General features: G+C 40.0%; 1 protein-coding gene across 1 annotated transcript in view; it reads left to right on the top strand.

Annotated features, from left to right (window-relative positions):
• Nucleotides 1-8,752: 8,752 nt before the first annotated feature.
• The window catches only part of sulf2a (sulfatase 2a), a 53,084-nt gene continuing 42,142 nt past the window's right edge, over nucleotides 8,753-19,694 (top strand). The window contains exon 1 of the mRNA XM_074660324.1: nucleotides 8,753-8,774. The gene's annotated coding sequence lies outside the window, so the exon portion shown is untranslated. The remainder of the gene's footprint in view (nucleotides 8,775-19,694) is intronic.

Genomic DNA, 19,694 nt, shown 5'->3' with positions numbered 1-19,694 from the left:
AAGTGTTCACAGGGGGACCCTCCAGTGATCTTTCAAGGAATTGTGGATCAAGCTTCTGAGCCAAAGAGCGGTCATATAAACATATTGGCTCTGACATACATAATAAACAGCAGTGCGATAAACATGATACCTCACATGCTCACTCTCTCACACACAGTCTTGTTTCAGCGTCGGCTCCTGTTGGTTGCTGTCAGGACAAATGTTCCTTGTTCTGCTGAAGAGCCTGTAAAGATGACGACTCCTGTCTGAACCGACACTCCTCTTGCTCTTTATCCTCCAAAACACACAGACATCTTCTCTCACCATTTATCTCTCCTCTCTCTTACTTGCTATTGAAGAAAAATGGTTGAAAGATAAATTGTTAAAACCAAAATTACGAACATATATTCAAATCAAGCACAATTGTGGTACTGAATCTTATGTTCTAGCAAACTTATCAAGGAGTCAAAGGTCTTTAGTTGCACAGCTGAGAACAGGAATCCTTCCTCTGCCCCTTGAAGTTGACAGATTTAAAAACATCCAGGAGGATAACAGGTTGTGTGAGCTATGCCTTTTCATTTTTAATTATTAGGAGAAGTTGAAAATGAATGTCCTATGATGAGTTAAGATAATCTATTTTAAATGAAATGTCTGTTCAAAATCCAGACATGTTTTGGTGCGCTGATGATGACAAATTTTAATTAGGGCTGCCAATTGATTAAAATATTTAATCATGATTTATCGCATGATTGTACGTAATTAATCGCAAATTAATCACACAATCAGTTTAAAATGTATCTTAAAGAGAGATTTGTCAAGTTTTTAATACTCTTATCAACATGGGAGTGGCCAAATATGTTTGCTTTATGCAAACATATGTATATATTTGTTATTTGAAATCAATTAACAACACAAAACAATGACAAATATTGTCCAGAAACCCTCACAGGTACTGCATTTAGCATAAAAAATATGCTCAAATCATAACATGATCAGTGTGTCAGTGTGCTGACTTGACTATGACTTGCCCCAAACTGCATGTGATCATCATAAAGTGGGCATGTCTGTAAAGGGGAGACTCGTGGGTACCCATAGAATCCATTTTCATTCACATATCTTGAGATCAGAGGTCAAGGGACACCTTTGAAAATGACCATGACAGTTTTTTCTCACCAAAATGGTTGGAAGCCAGTATCTTCACTCTAGTTTTAAAACTGAGCACGCTACTGACTAAAAATCGAAAGTTGCGTTAAAGAATTTAGTGGCATTAAAACATATTGTGTTATCGCATGATTATTGTAACCTTAATATTAATGCTTATAAATTGGCTGCTTTTGTTTCTCAAGTTTGGAAAAAAGGCCAGGATGTTTTATTTGTTTAGTATTATTTGTAATTTATGTTGCTACTCTGTTGTGTTGTTGCCCTTTTCTATATTTTCTAAATAATGGTGTCTCGTAAGCCCGTTTGGACCTGGTATATTATTTATGCATGACACAGTAATAATAAAAATCAAATCAATCTCTATTTCACACGAACAAAGAGATAAAGCCTCTAAAGCTGATGTAGCTTTTTCTTTTCTTTCTCACATATACATCACATAAGGGAGCACTCATTACCTTTGTATGGCAGCCCCTTAATGTGCAAACAGAGACATATGTGTTATCTCTCATTACACAGGCATGATGGATGAAGCTCCGTAAGATAAATATGTTTTGGTAGGTCAGATGGTCTTGGGAGGCAGTTGGGAACTTCTACTTTCCAGCCGAGACATGAATTGTTATGCAAATTATCCATTGTGCCTGACAGTGTCTGTTTTCAATTTTACAACTGCTCCTCCTTAATGCATCAGGGTTTCCCCTCCTTGGCACATGAGCACAATCACAATAGTGTCTATTAAACAGTGGAAAGTTGTTGTAGAAACGATGTCCGTCAGTGGATCCAGGCGTCAGTGTAATTTACTGCAGACAAACAGGGACCTCTCCTTCTTTCCATGTTGCCTGATTTCCTCTCCCAGTATAATGAACATGAGCTTTGTCTTTTTTACAGCCATGTTCACCCTATCGCATTCACACCGTGTCATACACCGCGGGATAAATGGCTGCGTTCAACTCCGCGGTGTTAAACAGGTCGTAAAAGGCAGCTACATGATACCCTTCCAACAAGGCCTGAACCTGTGAGCGCCTGACTGTCGCCTGCCTCCCCCCCGTTCCACCCTCCCCTCAAATGGAACAAATTATCCAGCAACTTTGGTAAAACAAGGTAATGTTCATTTAAGAGAGAAAGAAGTAAAGAAAGAAAGGAAAACATCTGGATTGCGCTGGTTGCTGTTTGCCTTCTCTGGAAGCCATTAGAACAAACAGTGTTCCTGGTGTATCACTATCACGTTTCACTCGGGTTGAACCTCGCACATCCTCTCGCCACCTGCATCAGCTCTGGTTCCCACCCTTGTTTTCTGTCTCAGGGAAAGACTCTGAGGGTGAGAGAAGGGAGAAAGACACCAGATACAACAGAGAGGGAGTTTTTTTTTTGTGAAAGTGAAAGAAAATAAGTAGTCCCAAGTGATAGAGGTGACCTATCACTTGGGGTTCTGATTACAGGTGCAAACCGTCTGCGCTGAGGCCGCGGGGTTTGAGTATCACACATGACAAAGGTCGAGGCGACAGGTTTTCTTCACTGTGCTGCTCAGAAGTTCTTCTCAAGCGCTGGCATGACCCTGGATGATGTGAGAACAAAAGGTGCTCTTCTAAAACAGTGGTTTTCAAAAAGTGGAGTCCTCAAGGGGGTCCAGGGGGTCTTCAGCAAAAAAGGGGTGCAATATATTTTCACCCTAATTCCATCATTAAGAAACACAATGACAAAATGTAAGACTTTTGATCATCGGTTTCATACACTTTCTGTAATAAAACAACTAAAATAGGGCTGTCAAAGTTACCGTGATAATAACGCGTTAACGCAAATTCGTTTTAACGCCACTAATTTCTTTAACGCATTAATGCAATCGATCTTTCGGAGATTGTAGCGGGATCAGTTTTAAAGCTTCAGCGAAGATGTCATACTAGCTTGTCGGTTCCTTGACCTCTGACCTCCAGATATGTGAATTTATAGACATGCCCACTTTATGATAATCACATGCAGTTTTGGGCAAGTCATAGTCAAGTCAGCACACTGACACACTCACACCTGTTGTTGCCTGTTGCCTGGGTTTCAGTTTGTTATGATTTGAGCATATTTTTTGTGCTAAATGCAGTACCTGAATACTCGACAAATCTCCCTTTAAGGTACATTTTGAACAGATAAAAAATGTGCGATTAATCACGATAACATATATAAATCGATTGACAGCGCTAATCTAAAAGCAAAATTCCTATCAGATGGAGGTCCCTTGGACAATATCGTATCAAATGGGGGTCCGTGGTGTAATTCGTGTCAGTTTATGGGTCCTTGACGTGAAAACGTTTTGGAACCACGGTCCAAAAATACCTTCTCTTTTATCGGTCACTGACAAAAGCTAAACCACTCAGTGGAGAGTCATAAAGACATTTTTTGACCTTTCCAAACAATACAGCAGTGGTCAAAAACGCTGCTGACATACCTATTTTTTCCACATTTACGGCCACAAATAGACCTTAATGCCAAGCGATTTACTGTAAACCAGACTGAGAGTGTTTTTTGTTATTTCAAGTCTAAGTGCTGAATCATATTGTCTCATGTTGCACAATAAATGTCTGCACGTCCAAGAAAGAGAGGAGTCTTGTCTACTCATGAGCCAAGAAAGTTTCTGGTGTCCTGTCATTGCACAATAAGCCACCAGCTGGCCGGGCGTGTGCGCCGTTGGTGTATGTTGAGACTAGCAGATTGGCACAATATTGTGTGTGAATCATCAGGCTTACTGGGGCAACACCACTGTCAACACACGCCTGCCAAGCGCCCCACTGGGAGAGGCTCAACAGCAGTGGTGGTGCAGCCGCTCTGGTATTAGCTGTGCTTGAGAGTTAGGTAAACACAGGCTTAACGTGTTATCAGGAGGCTTAGAATAAACTCTGACTGGTGATAAAAGTCAGGTATGAAGAAAAGCAATCAGACTGCTGCAGTAGGTGAGAAGTGCTGTGTATATGATCTGACTGCTGATAAAGTGGTGGTGGTAAAGTTATAAAGAGAGGTGTGAGGAAAAGCAATTACACAGCTGTAGTGGGTGAGAAATGCTGTGTGTAGCTGGTTTGATAAATCACCAAATACTGATTGATGTCAAGGCTCCTTAAACGTGTTTCTATTATTCCCCTGAAATCTCATCTTAAAGTGACACTGTGTAACTTCTGAAAATGATGAAATGTAATGTTAAATTCATAAGCAATTAAACACACCCTTCCTCATTTCAATACACTCATGGGTTTTTCTACTACAGCCTTAGTTTGTTCTGGTACCAGTAGCTCGGTAGCTAATGTTAGCTAATGTTAGCAAACTATATATACACATTGCTGTGTACCTAACCTTGTAACTTTATGATGTATCTCTTACACTAACTTTTATCACGTTATAGATGAACATTTAAAGGTACAGTGTGTAGGATTTGGCGGCATCTAGTGGTGTGGTTGCAGATTGCAACCAACTGAGTACCCCTCCACTCACTCCTCCCTTTCCAAGACTGCGGTAACGTGAGCCGCCGAGTGCAAAACCATGGTAACGCTGTTCGCCTCGCTCAGAGGCCATCTTTACCATCGTAACACTACTTTAGGAGCAACGGAAGTCAGACGGCCGCTGGTGGTACCACGGTTTTACACTCACGTTACCGCAGTTTCACAAGCGTGTCGGAGAACTACGGTGGCCTTCAGGTAACATAAAAATGCGAAAGGCTCTCTCTAGAGCCAGTGTTTGGTTTGTACGGTCTGAGCTACTGTAGAAACATGGTGGAGCAACATGGTCATAGTGGACATAGTCAACATAGCAAACATAGTCATGAATATTATATTCCATTTCTGCTCATAGATCCTTTGAAATCTGACGCACAGTTCCTAATCATAAAACACTCTATACCTCACCAGGAGACGAGTTTGTTGTTTCAATTGATGTATTAAGAGAACTGGATATCGGACTCAAAGATGGCATCAAATCATTTCAATCAGAGCTGCTCATCCCGCACATATGTTTGCTACTGTATTATCCGGCCCACTGCATATGCACATTGATTGAAACATTGATATGGTTTCACATTCATAAAAATAGCTAACTTTCAGGAGTTCAAATTTAATGAAATTTGATTATCTTGCTGTCCAGCAAAAGTTACAGAGATTTGCTTTTATTATTGCTCTTCATATTCTGTATCTTCTCTGAAGCTTTATCACTCATAACAGTGTTTTTATGGCCTCAGTCTCACATCCATCCAATGGAAAATTCCACTCGTGTTGTGCCACGAACAGTGGGATACTACCAAGACTTTAAATTTCAGTGTATTTGGACTGCGCTTTACGTAATTACAGATGGATCTAATCTGCAGGGGTTATCGAATACTGTTTATCAAAGGCTGGATTGGGATTGGATGTTGGAGTTGAAATGAAAATGAAAGAGTGTGTCAGCCGTCATGCCCTGTCAGGTAGAACCAGACGAGAACAGCCTCAAAATAAAGATCCCAAATCTGTGTGTGTGCATGTGGTGGTATCTGCCAAACCAGCCAGTCACAGTGACTGTGTAAAGTGCTTTACTGTGCATCACCTCCAGTTGTAAACTGCTCCACTGGTGACACTTAACCTTTCACTCAACTTCTTCTTCTACTCTCTCCAGCTGTATCTTTCGCTTTAACTCATGGTTGGTCTCTTCTGATTCAATGCTTGACCTGACATGATGCATCCATCTACTGTACATGTGCATCACTTATCATCCAGCTATAGTTGTGATCTCAGCACACCCATGACGTGAACCAAACCGCTGCCAGGAGATACTTGTCAAGCTCTCCGTAATGCCTGTAATAACAGCTCTATTGGGAATCACAACAACAATTGTCAGAGACATATTTAAACAGATTACGGGCTCCTCTCCCTGGGTGTGGGGTGTGGGCTGTTGTTTCATCTGCTAAGGCTCGAGAAAACACGCAAACACAAAGAGCGAGGCCATCATTCGGTCCTCATGGTTACAGTCGTGTTCATGTGTATGAAGAGGCCTCTCCTCTTCCAGGAGCTCAGTGCCTCTGGGAAATAATGAAAAATAAACACAGAGCCTTGATGTTGACTCAGAGAGAAGTGATCCACAGGTTATTACTGCACTGCTCTCTCTCCTGCTCTCCCATGGCTCTTGGATGAGTTTATGTAATCTAAACAGACCCCCCCTCCACACACACACCAATCCGGCCTCCTGGGCAATGGATGTCAGATGCTGCTGTCATGTCTCATTTACACCTACTGCTTTGCAGCTGTAATGGATAGATGGAGGGCGTTTATGATCCAAATCTTCTTGAGCTGAGATTTCTCACCCACGGTTAGGGTTAATTCGGTTAATCTCATCAATACGTGTCAAAAACGGAAACAGCAATTCACTCTCCAGTGGTGCAGCATCCATTCATTGTGATTATAGACTAGCTATCTGAGCAGATCAAAAAATCAGCCTCCTGATGGTTTGATCTGAAAGAGAGCTGAAGGAGTTTCCTGATTTGTCTGAAATTTGTCTTTAATTGGCATCTTTTATCTATTTATTTTAGGGCTGTCAAAGTTAACGATTTAACGACACTAATTTCTTTAACGTATTAACGCAACTTGGGATTTTTAGGTTGTATCAATATATATATATATATATATATATATTGATTAATTATATTTTATATATTTTTATATTTTTTATTTTAATTTTATATTAATCATATTATTAAATTAATCCAGACCCAGTCAAATGAGCACATATTTTTTTATTATCATTATTATTATTATTATTATTATTATTATTACTATTATTATTACTATTATTATTTATAAATACCTTTACACATGACAGATGGCATATTTTCCTCTGTCCTGTCAACTGAAACTAAAAAGTAGATCCAGTCCTGCCTGCTTGATTTGCACTACTTGTGAAAATAGTCCAAGCTGGTGGCGCCCTCTAGTGTGTCAAATGGGTAAGTAAAAATAATAGAAAGAATGTAAATGTCTTTTTTAAAGTTATTTATTTAATATTTATATAATCTTACAGCAAATATGCTTTTATATTCCTGCTATGGCAAACTCAAAATGTGGAGTTGTAAAATATTATGAATAACCGTTAGGTAGAAATGTCCTGTCTTTGGTCAGTCACTTGTTAATGCAGTTTTATAAGTTGTATTATTAGTTCTTGAGAGTAGACAGTCGGTAGAGGTCGCTGTGGAACAATGCTAGCCCGGACCACAGAGACCAGAAAGAGGATGGAGGAAGATAAACTCACAGTAAGTTAACTAACTAGGTAGAATAAGACACATTAGTGTGATTTTGTCTTTATTAATGTCTTGCTGAGCACCTGGTGTGTCAAGGTATTTGTAAAAGTGTTTCGAAATGTCCATAATGCCAAAGAAAAGGTAGGACCAAACGTTTATAGTTCAGCTAGTGACCCACTAGTTAGCTCACTACACCTGTAAACAAACAAGCAACCTTAAAGGTCCCATATCGTGCTCATTTTCAGGTTCATACTTGTATTTTGTGTTTCTGCTAGAACATGTTTACATGCTGTAATGTTAAAAAAAACTTTATTTTCCTCATACTGTCTGCCTGAATGTACCTGTATTCACCCCTCTGTCTGAAACGCTCCGTTTTAGCGCATTTTGACGGAATTGCAACAGAATTGCGTTGCTATGCAACAGCTTGGGTCCATGTTTACTTCCTGTCAGCTGATGACATTCACATAGACTGCAACCAGGAATAAACTGGGACACATTTAGAATGTTTATGTTTAAAACTGTGTAAAGGGTCTAAATATTGTATATTTGTGACATCACAAATGGACAGAAATCCTGACAGCTTGTTACAAACGTATAGTTTCTGAATACGGGCTGTGTGTATTTCCATGTGGATTGAGTGTTTCGATACTTTCACAGTATTTATATAGGACTTAAGCCTACTTTATAATAAAAAACATGAAAATCGCACTTTTTTATAAAGGGGACCTTTAATAAAATGATCCTCGTTACTCAAGATTTATGCCATTTTAACAGGTAGTCAGGTGAAAAATAAGATGCACCTGGAGCAGATAAGTTACATATATATATAAATATATATATATATATTATAAGATATATATATATAACACTGAATTCAAGTGTTTGCTGATGTGTCATCATACAGCGACACTTTCATCACTGTAAAGTCTGTGAATTTGACATTAATAGACTGTGAGTGGTGTTTGGCGATTCAATAGACTGAATGAATTATAGATGATATGTGCTAGAAAATAATTTCTCTAATCTCTGAACAAAACATTAAGAGACCTCAAGAGCTGTAGTAGCCTGAGCTTCTTCCAGTCTGCCCCAAGACATCCACCCAAAGGAGGAGAAGGAGAGACAGGCTGTCTGATATAAAATACTCCACTGTTTCTCTGATCTGTCCGTCTGTTTGTCTCACACACATGTCAGTGGTATGGCTCAGCCAGTTGTTAGGTGTATTTGGGACATCTGTGTCTCAGTGTGGCTCTCACAGTAAGGTCATTCACTCCCTGAATTATACTCTGTTATTCTTTTTATAGATGTCCTGTGACAAACGCTGGAGTGAATCAGCTCTGTCGGATGCAGATCTCAGTCTCTCACCCAGAGAGCAGCTGAAGCTGTGCTGCAGAGGTCATCCATGTGCAAGGTAGGAAAGAACTCATTATTGATTACGATTGCTGGAGGAGGAATTCAGATATAATTAAAAAAAATACTGCCTTACAGGTTCCAAATGTTGTCCTTAAGAAAAAGTACAGATGTATTAGCAGTAAGATAAAGTATTCATGATGAATAATGACCCTTTCAGAAGCAGAAATGTAATGTTAGAGCTGGTCCAGACTACTGTATATAAATCTAAGGTAATGCATCACATTTTTTTGTTTTCTCTTATGTGTTATATGTAAAGTCTTTATCCACAAACTAAGTAGAAGTAGAGTAGAAGTATAAAGCTGAAAACACTCAATTGAAGTACCACAAAAGTGTATTTAAGTACAGTACTATTTGTAACTTTCAGTTACTTACGCAACTTAACATTCCCCATACTGTCAGCAATGTCCCAAATCCATACTGCATATTATTTCTATACAGTTCGTACAAACAACGCAAAGTGGTTGCGCACATCCAAACCCGTTGTAGGCAGATGGGCCAATAGAAGACAGCAATGAAAATAAGAAGAAAGGTTTGCACACTGTAGCTCACTTAAGTGCAATTTATTAGCAACAGTAATAGTACAAAATACTGATACAAAAAAATCAACATACTATATAATTTTGTACTAACAGGAAATGATACGATACGTCAGTGAGACTGCGACTATAAAACTCCACTTCCAATTAAACTTAATCTTACTTAAACCCCAGTTTGAACTGTCATAGCTCTGTCAGAACTGTCAGAACCTTTGTTTTCACTGTTAGTGCTGTTAGTACCATTTGCAACGAGCCGCTGGCTCAGCTGTCGTCATGTTAAGAGCCGTGCGGAAATGCTTCTAATCTCGCATTTAGCATCTTTAAGAACTGTTGTCATCATCTACAAATATCTTGTTATCAAGATGTGTATAAACTCACAGTGATGCTCTTTTCCTCTTTGAGTAAAGTCCAAAAAGCATGTGATTATTCCTTTATTCCTACAACAAGTAAACTTGTTATAAGCACAGTGGTGGAAGAAGTATTCAGATCATTTACTCAAGTAAAAGTACTAATACCACACTGTTAAAATACTCCTCTGCAAGTAAAAGTCCTGCTATCAAAATATTACTTAAGTAAAAGTATGTATTTTCAGCTAAATGAACTTAAAGTATCAAAAGTAAAAGTACTCATAGTGCTGTAAAAAGTTCTCCGCCAGTGTTTTACTATGATATATGATGTTTCTGGATTAATATTACTGCGTTAATGTGTATGTTTCATTTTACTGCTGTAGATGTTTATGGTTGTGCTAATTTTAACTCCTTTGTATACTGTTGTGTAGTTTAATCTGCAGCAATGCATCATTTCTATAAGATTATCATATGTTTGCAGCGTCGCTGTCTGTATTTCTAAAAGGTCAGAAAACCAGCCCTGTTTTCAGCTTTGTGTTGATGCATTTTCCAGCTGATCCAAGAGGGGTTTTAAATAGTCTACTGAGTTTAAGAAGTTTCTCAACACATAAAGGAACACATCGCCCTTGCGCTTATCACAAACATTCAACATCACCAAATTCGTAGTGGAGTAAAAACTATGATATGTATCTCTGAGATGTAGTGGAGTAGTTGTCTAAAGTTGCATGAAATGGAAATACTTAAGTAAAGCGCAAGTACCTCACATTTTTACTTCTGTACTTAGTTACATTCCACCACTTTATAAGCACAGTATGTCGTGGCAGGTAATACAAATTATAATCACATTGCTATAATCTAATTGTGTAACGCATCGCTCTACAGCCTCGTCATGTCACCTCATCGCTGCAGTATTTCTCTTGTGCACACCGAGCCCGCTGTGTGTTGAACACAAGGTTGCTCCTCCTATATTGGTGTGCCTTTGTCCCCCACCCCCCCAGTCCCTCCTATCCATCCATCTGTGCTCCTCGCTCGCTGACTTTGCCTCTCCTCTGAGTGTGTTCCAGCCATATTGTGGTTTGAAGTGTTTCTGCCTCTAATGAGCCAATTGTTCTTGTGTTTTGTTCCCCTCGGGGAGCGTTGTGTAGCTAACAACATTGTGCTCACAACCATTTTAAAACATATTCACTGCACCGGGGAGGGATTGGGGCCAAGAAAACAATAATGCCTCGGAGCGTGTACAAAATGAAAAATGTGTTAATGACAGTCGCACTAGCGAAGTGACAGAGCATTCTTTTCCTGTCAATTAGACCCTGGTTATTCAAAAGCAATTTGCAACTCCCTGCAGAGTAAAATGTGTGCCATCTCCCAGGCCTTAGTCTATGATTGTGTAAGTGATGTATTCATTCCATTTCTCTGTGTGCGTCCTAGTTTGAGACATAGAAACGATATTAAGGTTAGAAACAAGCCACGGTGCGATATCTACATTGTGTTCTTCGTGAAAACAGAGAAAAGTGTAGTTCTATTTTGAGGTGTGTTTCCTTCTGTCTGCGCTCACGACCGTTACAAGGGGTATTGATACAGCTGGCATTCAAGGCCTTGATTAATTGCCATGGCATTTGGCTGTTCTCGGTAAATGCCATATCCCATGCTGAGTGCTTGGTTAATAGATGTCTGCCCATTGCAGGCCCAGCATCGGCCTTTCCTTTCTTTCCCTCCATCCTTCCTTCCTCTCTCCTCCTCTGCTTCACAAAAGGTTAGCTTTGCTTTATCAGCAGGAATAGACACATGAGTGGAGTGATCCCAAACAGATCAGATGTCCATGCTCTTGACAGTTTTGTCCAGAGTGGGCTCGCCGTACAAAGGCTCAGCCTCCTCCCTATTTCTGGCAGCACTAGTTCAAAGGTATCTTAGGGTTATGTCCTCTCCCTTCTTCTCTTTAATCTACAGTAAATGTGTTATGATAAGAGCTGGGAAAGAGCTCTACCTTCAAGTGTGTATACCCCCAAGACCCAATTTCGGTTTGTCTCTAGATCTCTGAGAAAAAAAAAAAAAAAAAAAGATATGAAGAATTAGCTTTCACCCTCAAGTGAATTAGTTTGCTCTATCTTAATGAGGTTTGCCATGTCAGAGGGAACAGTTCAGAGCCTGCATGCTAAACAGACTGAAATTGGAATAGAGTATTAGCTCCTTAACTGCAAAAATACCTTCTCTCTCCCACTCTAATTCCAGCACTGCCACGCAATTACCCTTATACACAATTTAATCTTGTCACTTCCAAATGGGAATAGAAGACCAAGCAGAGGAGGAATCGTCTTGTTTTTTTTATTTTTTTGGAAAGTAATTTTAAAATCTAATTAACTGCAGAAAAACATGTCACCCAGTTTGACTGGAAACATCGCATGTAGTTATGCAAATGGACCTAAGTATTGTAGAATGTAATTTGACAGAATCTCATTCTGGATGGTGCGAGGCGAGATAGAAAGATTACTCAGCTGTATCTGAGTGGAGGCACGCAGGAAGTGATGAGCCCGGTAATTTATTGTGTTGCTATTTGTCCTCTTTGACTTAAGACGGCTCATTAAAGGGCGAGGTGTCACCCAGCCAGGACGGAAAGACAGACAGGAGGATTTCTCTAATGGGCTCTCCTTTACTCCGTCTGCATCAGCTCTTTTTCTGTCTTTTGCGTTGCTGGCTTAATCTCTGACTGTTTTAATATGAGGTGCCAAATAAGATTTTACACAATTCATCATTTTGCTCCTCACGGGGGAGAGGGAGATGCTATTTCATCCTCCCACTTGTCTTTAGTCTGCTTACAGGGCTGTTTCAGGGCAGCCGAGGAGAGATGGCCAGAGGGCTGAGATAAGGAGAGGAGGTCTGTCTTACATTTTTAAAGACACACAATGGAGAGACGACGTAGTCTGCCGTGTTGTGACAGTCTGCTGTACAGGTGTCATTCTGCTGTAGCTGGCTGGTGTTACTTTTGGCAGAGAAAGGTCCATATGCTGCCAGAGTGCTGCTGAAACTCAATTACCATTTGTCTCACACACAGTGAGGACTTTACACTGATTATTCCAAACATAATAACCCTCTCAATTACCTGACCCAAATCTAATCCTTATCTCAAACCACAAACCTTAACTCAAACACAAAACATCCTCACCTTTCAGAGTTTTTTTGTAATCTTTCGGGTAGGGGTGGGAATCACCAGAGGCCCCACGATACGCTGTTATCACCATACTTAAACCTGCAGTAGGCAAAAATGCTTTTGGTATCATTGGGGAAAAAATCCATAATAACCTTTCAGCATATTATAATTCAAGTGCTCTGAGGGATAACTACACTTCTGCACCTCCTCATGGCTCTGTTTTCAGGCTTAAAAAAATCTAGTGTTCCTTTTTAATGCAGCAACAAAATGGTCAAAACGTAAACAGGAATTAAAATTCCAGTATCTCTGTCATGGTTTATTTAATAGGGACCAATACAATGTACATAGACAACTTAAAAACAGCTATCTGATGCAAGTATCATAGTGCTTGTAGCAGATGCTAATTTGCAACACCTGTCCCTAGAAGGGCTTTTTGTGAAAATAAGAGATTAAAACAGGAATGGGTACAGGAAAAATAAATAAATACAATAAAGCACACATTTAAAAACATTACATGAAAAACTAGACATGAGTACAGGTTTGTCGCTGAATTAACCAGGATTTGGTTTCTCTCTTAAAGGTGGTAAAGTTTGCAGCAGATTTTAAGTGATCAGATAGCGAGTTCAAAGACTTCGCTCCTTTCACAGAAAAAGCTGTCTGAGCAAAAGATGTTCTGCAGAATTGAACTTTACAATTGCCACTTGAAGCTGCTCTGGTGGATCTGCTACAGCTCTGTAGTCTCATAATATATATAATCTATATAGTATACAAACATAGAATTGAATTGAATAGATCGGCACCATTGTCACAGATTCCCGATCCAGCTATTTGAGTCATTATCAGCCCGATATCCGATCCGGTATCGGTATCGGTGCATGTCTAGTTGATGTGATAAATGATCGATACCTGACGTCCGTGTATCATTACAAAATTGCCATGCAAAATATCGCAACACTATGCTGCACTGATTTTTTCCCCCCACCTCTACTTTCTGGATATTTAGTCATCACAAGTACAAAAATAAACATACTCACACATTCTGAATGCCCCCCTGCAGCAGTGACCTTTCGCTGTGATGTCAGTCCCTACACCGGACTCTTCAGGAGCCCCCCTCACACCCTGACAGCTCCTGATTGCATGCCAACGAGTGTTTGTTTCTTGCAGACACCGACAGCCATACAAAAAAGGGAGCGAGGTCCAGTCTGGTACAAACAAGTAATTAATTATTGAGGACACCAAACACGGCAGCTTGCTAATCTATTCTACATAGCCGTTTAAAGCCCCTTGATTTATAATTCAGGCCCTTCTCCTCTCACTGCGCTGAGTGCTGAGATTGGAAGGCTGCACTTGAGGGCACTTGAAACTTCACTGGGGCAAGGTGTGTCTTTTCAGTGTGGGTCCCATGTGACTGTGTGCCGTGCATACTTGTGTGCCGTATTCATAAGTACGAGCATGCTTGTGTCGATCAAGGTTAAACCGAAAGTTGAACATGTGCACCGAGCAAGTTCACACTAATGTACGTTTAATTGTATCGTAAAATTCACTCCTGTTTCCGAGTAATTCAACTCCTCCGTGTAGCCGCCCTCACAACGTCTTAAAGTGATTACAAATGTATTTGTGCTAAAAACACTGGGGTGCCTTGTTAGACAAACCCACAAGCGCTTCTTGTTTAATATGTGTGGCAGATATTACACTGAGTGCTGTACATTAGGAATGCAAATAACACGGCGTCAAAGGGGTTTTAGTTAATTAGCTGGAGATGTGAAGCTGGCTCTGGCCCATAGCGGCTTGTGTTCCTCGGGACCGCAGATCTCGGCGGGGGGGGGAGCTCTTTGATCTGCAGATCCCACGGTCTGGTAACGGTTCCCCAACCTCTGCAATGCCTGCTGTGCATGGACAGATGGGAACCAAGTGTTTGTGTGTGTGCATGTGATGGATCCAATATGCTCTGTTTATTTTACCACAACTTCCTTTACCGTGTGAATTAATGAACAGGCAGATCAAGTTGAATAAACTTTACAAGTTTGATAGTTAATGTTGCTCATTTGTCGACTAGATTTAAATTTTTCTTCTCTTTCTCAACATAGAGAAAAAATATGTGCCTGCACTATATTAGATGGAATCCAATAACAGTTCAATTTGGTTTCATTTCTTTCAGGCAAGATTCAGTTCATCATAAAAATGTCACATCCTGCTCATGATTTGATGCAACAGAATTTCAATTTCGATTCTTCCCTAAAGTATAACAGTGATTTGTAAAAGATTTTTTGAAGGGATTCTTTCAACAATAACTAAATAGGTTACAAGGAAGCACTATTTTAAAGGCTGACTTTTATTTCCAAAGCCAAACTCTGGCTCCAAACGATGACAGCTCAGTGCGTCCAGGAATAAGAGGGAACCGAAACAAAATAAAAGGTAGCAGACAGTTTCCAGCATTACTATTTCAATGAAAACAATTAGATACTAATAAGATATAATTCTTATTTTCTAATCAGTGCGTAATGTGATAATAAAGTTTTTTAACAGCCCTAATGCACAGTGGAAGATATATTCCTTCCAGGCCTGAGTACACCTCCCCCTGCTGGCTGATCATCAAACAACATGGGCTCCTGTCGTGAGACTGGCAGGGTGTCCCACTTCTAATTACTATGTGCTAATACTCCATTTACTAATGTTGACAGCACACTGTTTTGGCAGATAGAGTACACAAGAAATCAGTGTTGTGTACTGTTTTGTACTAACAATGAATTAAACAAGCTTCATAGGATATCAATGAAGCTGCAGCTCGGGAACAACATTTTAAAAATGAAAACTTGAACTTCTCACCTAAAAATGTTGCTTTTCCAAAGACCGGTGTGATTAATAACAATCACTGCACTCCATTCAGGTGTTTCAGTGCCATGGCCATGATGGTGGGCTCACGATATAGCTACCAGGACATCTCATACTATTAGTATCACCGATGATTATCCTGCTATGATAATCAAAATGTGCGCTGTGAAAAAGGTTTCTAAAGTTTTTCACTTTACTCCAGCTGTCAGGAGCTCCTTCATCGCTGTTGTGCATTACATTGTGGGACAACAGGGTCCAACATCATCACACTTAAGACTTAAGTGGCATTTTTCTTCAGTTTGACATTTTTCCAGTGTAAAATCACGACATACTCATAGCATATACTGTATATAGGCTATATACTGTATACATATATATATATATATATATATATATATATATATTAGGGCTGTCAAAATGAACGCGGTAATAACACGTTAACGCCACTAATTTCTTTAACAAATTAACCGTATTGTGATTTTTAGGGAGTAGTAGTGTGAAGATACTGGCATCATATGAAAGTAGAAAACCGTTGGTACCAACCATGTCATACTAGCTTGTCGTGAAGGAGGCGAAATAGCGCTCCAAACTTATGCTAAATTTTGGCGACGAAGAACTGGCATGGCCATTTTCAAAGGGGTCCCTTAACCTCTGACCTCCAGATATGTGAATGAAAATGGGTTCTATGGGTACCCACGAGTCTCCCCTTTACAGACATGCCCACTTTATGATAATCACATGCAGTTTGGGGCAAGTCATAGTCAAGTCAGCACACTGACACACTGACAGCTGTTGTTATCTATTGGGCTTGAGGGTGCCATGTTATGATTTGATCATATTTTTTATGCTAAATGCAGTACCTGTGAGGGTTTCTGGACAATATTAGTCATTGTTTTGTGTTGTTAATTGATTTCCAATAATACATATATAGATACATTTTTGCATCCCATGTTGATAAGAGTATTAAATACTTGACAAATCTCCCTTTAAGCTACATTTTGAACAAATAAAAAAATTAGCGTTTAATTTACGATTAATCGCGATTAACTATGGACAATCATGTGATTAATCACAATTTAATATTTTAATCGATTGAAAGCCCTATATTCACACACAACTAGGAAACCATATTGGCCTTTCTTATTTTTCCCTAGCTTTGTGTCTGTCTGCATTTCTGTCTTTGTTTTCATTTGTCCTTGTCGCTTCCAGAGTTGCTGTAATAAGAACTAGGAAAACTTTCCCTGCTGGAGGGAAATCTACACACAATCTAGTACAATTAAGGAGGATAATGGCTTCTTCAGAGTTGCCCTTTTAGAGATTTCATATTTAATTGCAAAGCTTTTAGTCAGAGACTAGTTAGACTTTCTTCAGTCTGAAAAACGTCTATGACCAAAAGCTTAGCAATTAAATCTGAAATCTGCGATGGAGGAAACTTTGCTGAAGCCTCTATTCTTTTTAATTGTACCATTCTGAGTAGTGGGACATTCATTAATGAATTGTAACATCACCTCAGGATATGGAAACCAACTGCTGGAAAATGATGGTTGACTTATTAACTATTCATATTTTCAATGGGAGCGTGTGATTTGATGGTGACAGGAAGGATGAAATAAATAAGAGGAGAATACATTAGACATGACAGGACGATGTGTGGCGTGCATCATTGCCAGGATGTAATGATGTATTCCGGTAATCCATGCCTGGCATGCTGACGGCCTTCTGCACCATGGGAGCGAGAGCGGAGGTAACGTGGTCCAGGAGCAATGAGCACAGCTGCAGAACGAGACTCATTCGACCATTTACATTTGTAAACAGCCAAGAAAGCTGTCCTCTGGAGTCTGGACATAGGTTTAATCTGCTGATGTTTGTGTCTGGTCATTGTGTTTTAACACATACCAGATACATGTTTGTAGTATATTAGAGTCTGTACAAGATGACAGGGTCTGAAATTAACTTTTTTCACTGCCTACCACTGTAGCAGGCAAATATTTTTTTGTCTGCCTTTTGAAATCTATGCGCTAAATGAAGGAATAACATTTTAGATCTGATGTCATTCAATGTTCGATATATTTTAAACAAAAAACATTATATGCATGGTAAATTCCAGAGTTCAAATTATACCGTAGCTTCCAGGGGAGTCCTATTTTTCCAGGGAGGGAATGTACTGTACTCTACTTTGTTATTGTCATCTATAGTGGTTATTTGCATAAAAACACAATTCAAATGATTAGGAAATAAAAGATTGTCTTTTTATTTAAATATTTGCTTTGATTAAAAACAATCCTGGCATCTGTAATTTTAATGATGTATTATAAGCTACTTAGAGCTAGAGTTAGGAAGTTAAAGGGACTATTTGTAACTTTCAGAATTGCTTGTTAGCAGCGACACGCTTGCTCGCTCTAAATAGACATGAACGAGCATCGCTCAAAACAGTGAGGCGACACACGTCAGCTAAAACCACAATATCACTCTATATTTCACCTGAGACGATAACGTTTCTCGCTGCGAAGCCCCATCACTTCACAAGACACTGAAAACCTCTGTTGGTCTGGAGGAGCTGCAACAGTTATTTCTGCACAAACGTCCTCTGTACATTCACTAGATATTCTCAGAGCTAAACTAACTCTCCTGCAGTGTGGAGTGAGCGCGCATGAACGTGAGGTGGAGCGAAAACGCGCGCGTTGTGTCAGTGAAGACAAGCAGGCAGAGGAGCGGTCTGAACAGCGTAGCCACACGCGAGCACGCATACGCGTGCGCGCATGGGATCCCGACGCGGTACATTTATACCTGTAAAATGTTACAAACAGTCCCTTTAAACAGGTCATAATTTCCTCTACTATTATCTATTTTATATTGCTGTAAAAGTTTCTCCACAAAGACTTAATTTTACGAGATTACATTTGTACACATCATGATAAAGTTAGAATTTACCTCCACCCAATACTCATTTTTACTGGACAGACTCTGAACGCATCATAATGAACCTCTGTTAACGTTAGTAGCTCCGTTATTTAGACAAGCAGGACTCTGCTGCACACCGACTTCTAACAGGCAACGTTACTAGATTCAAGATTCAAGATTCCTTTATTTGTAATTTTTATGCTCCACATAAAAACGAAATTGTGTTTCTTACATCCACCACTCAGAAATTCAGTGCAAAACAATTGGTGAAAACTATAAAGTAATTAACTAATAATTAAGAGCACTAATACTAACTCTCCTCCTGCGGATTTCAAAACAGATTTGTTGTTAACAATGTCGCATTATCAGAGGAAAATAGTTTGCGTCCCTCAGGTTTAGTGGCGCCATGCTTTTGAGCACTTTTTTTTTCTCTCCGTCGTGTTTCCGTTCTCAAACAAACTGAAACATGATACAGTGTGCGTATGCCGTTGCATCATTGTGCATGCGTAACTGAGGATTCGATATCATGGAGGCATGAGATTCCAAGGATTCGGACAACTAGGAGCCAGTTCTCAATGGGAACTGATTCTCTATTCCCGTCGGATGGCCTGACGATTTTACCCGCCACTGCCAACAATTCACCCACATTTGGCGGGTGGCGGCTGCTAATTTCAGACCCTGCGAGATGAGCAGGAGGATGGGGTAGTTATAAAGTGTCTGACTGCCTCTGAAGTCACATGCTCAGAGGTTCTATACCTGCAGTAGCCGCGGTGCTATTTTCAGGAGAATTGTTTTACAGTGCCAGAACTTCTCTCACCCTCAGTTCTGTCAGTCCTGTGTCACCACATTGTCAGCTCCTGGGCTCTTCTTCTTCTCTTTTTCTCTCTCTGCTCTTCTCTCTATTTCCGTTTCTCTTCATAATGTAGCCATGGTGATGTAGAGCTGTCTCTGCACAGGACCCACTTGGATATTCACACAGAATGGATGGAGAGCAGGGTGCAGGGGGATGTGGGTGGTGGTGGATGAGGGATCATCAGCCTTGAACCAACTAGCCCAGACCAAGAGAATAATAAGCTTTTTGGAGATAGAGAGCCAGCGTTGAGGAGAAGACAGTGAGGGGGTTTGCCTCATTTGCACTGGAGTCCTCCCCTCTTCAC

This window comes from Sebastes fasciatus, chromosome 1 (assembly GCF_043250625.1).
Source record: "Sebastes fasciatus isolate fSebFas1 chromosome 1, fSebFas1.pri, whole genome shotgun sequence".
NCBI lineage: Eukaryota > Metazoa > Chordata > Actinopteri > Perciformes > Sebastidae > Sebastes > Sebastes fasciatus.
Note: the sequence above shows the minus strand (reverse complement) of the source record. Positions and strands in the feature narration are given on the sequence as shown.